This window comes from Trachemys scripta, chromosome 20 (genome assembly GCF_013100865.1).
Source record: "Trachemys scripta elegans isolate TJP31775 chromosome 20, CAS_Tse_1.0, whole genome shotgun sequence".
Lineage (NCBI taxonomy): Eukaryota > Metazoa > Chordata > Testudines > Emydidae > Trachemys > Trachemys scripta.
In genome coordinates this window covers 9,714,387-9,715,176 of record NC_048317.1, presented here as the reverse complement: position 1 = coordinate 9,715,176, position 790 = coordinate 9,714,387, and positions in this window count along the sequence as shown.

The window sequence follows — 790 nt, the reverse complement described above, 5'->3', positions numbered from 1 at the left end:
ATAAAGAGGCCTTCGCTCCCTCCCGCTCACCCCCAGCATTAACCCCTGCCCTCCCGCTCGCCCCCCCGCCAGCCTGCATTAACGCCTGCCTTCTACCCCCAGCCTGCATTAACCCCTTCCCTCCCGCTCGCCCCCAGCCCATTAACCCCTTCTGTCCCCCGCAGCCTGCATTAACACCTTCCCTTCTGACCCCCTTCCCTCCTGACCCCACGCAGCCTGCATTAACCCCTTCCCTCCTGCTCACCCCCAGCCTGCATTAACCCCTGCCCTCCCGCTCGCCCCCCGCCAGCCTGCATTAACCCCTTCCCTCCTGACCCCACCCAGCCTGCATTAACCTCTTCCCTCCCGCTCGCCCCCAGCCCATTAACCCCTTCTGTCCCCCCCCAGCCTGCATTAACCCCTTCCCTTCTGACCCCCTTCCCTCCTGACCCCATGCAGCCTGCATTAACCCCTGCCCTCCTGCTCACACCCAGCACATTAACCCTTTCCCTCCTGCTCACACCCAGCATTGACCCCTGTCCTGCCAGGCCTAGTGCACTACATCTGCCTTATGCTCTGTTACACACAATCTGCCCCCTCCTAACCAGAGGCATCATTTGCTATGGGGCAAGGGGGCAGTTGGTTCCCACCCAGCCCCCAGACTTTTCATTGGTCTATATGCTCAATTGTGTCTTCCACTCAACCCCCCAGGCTTTGCAGGAAATAGACAATTACATATAACAACATGACTTCCCTCCCTCCCCAATTTTTTCTGAAAGGACACCCCGGTGCTAACTCTGCCTACCTTCCT